The following is a 1,169-nucleotide window of genomic DNA, read 5'->3' on the forward strand; positions in this document are numbered from 1 at the left end:
GTTAGCTTGTCCATGCGGCAGTTCTGTTAGCTTGTCCATGCGGCCGCATGGACCAAACCAAATTTTTTTTGGTTTTTTTTTTTAAACTAAAGCAAACTTACAACTATAACCCCAAACACACCATGAATTTTTAAAAATCCCCCTACATTGGTTTTCAATTTCAAAATTAACTCGACTCTACATATTCGAATTTTTTTTTTTGAAAAACATCTTGAAAAATAAAACGAACGACTTTGAACCCCGAAATTCTTTACTTCACACTCAAACACCCAAAACATTTTCTTTAACCCCGACTCATGCAACTATAAACGTGTAGTACCTAGACTATCATGCGTAAATGTTCGATGACCTAATAAAACATATGAAATGTAAATAAATTCCAAAACAAATGCAATAAAATAAATTGAAGGATACAGTGGGTTGCCTCCCACCCAGCGCTAGTTTATAGTCGATAGCTCGACTTTCCTGCATCTTCTTCATGTTGGGTTGTTGAGTTGCACAATGGACTTCTGCTTAGGAAAATTACAGCCCCAATAGTGTTTCAGTCTTTGCCCATTGACGATGAAAGTACCTTTGGTCTCGTGACTCACTTCAATAGCCCCATATTGCATCACCTTAGTTATGGTATAGGGACCCGACCACCTTGTTCTTAGCTTTCCTGGGAAGAGTTTGAGTCTAGAATTGTACAATAACACTTTCTGCCCAACTTCAAACTCTCGCCTCTGAATGTTTAAATCATGCCATCTTTTGGTGCGCTCCTTGATCAACTTTGAGTTCTCGTAAGCTTCCATTCTCATCTCATCCAATTCATTAAGTTGCAGCAGTCGTTTTTCACCAGCAGCCTTGAGATCCATATTCAATTATTTCATAGCCCAATATGCTCGATGCTCCAACTTCAATGGTAGATGACACGCTTTCCCAAAAACCAGGCGGTATGGAGACATTCCTATGGGTGTCTTAAACGCTGTTCTGTATGCCCACAGTGCGTCGTCCAACTTCTTAGACCAATATTTTCGGGATGAGTTCACTGTAACTTCCAGTATTCTCTTTAACTGCCTGTTCGAAACTTCAACTTGCCCATTGGTTTGTGGATGATATGGAGTTGCTACCTTATGTTTCACCCCATATTTATTCAACAGCTGCTCTAATTGACGATTTATGAAGTGTTT

This window comes from Olea europaea, unplaced genomic scaffold (assembly GCF_002742605.1).
Source record: "Olea europaea var. sylvestris unplaced genomic scaffold, O_europaea_v1 scaffold132, whole genome shotgun sequence".
NCBI lineage: Eukaryota > Viridiplantae > Streptophyta > Magnoliopsida > Lamiales > Oleaceae > Olea > Olea europaea.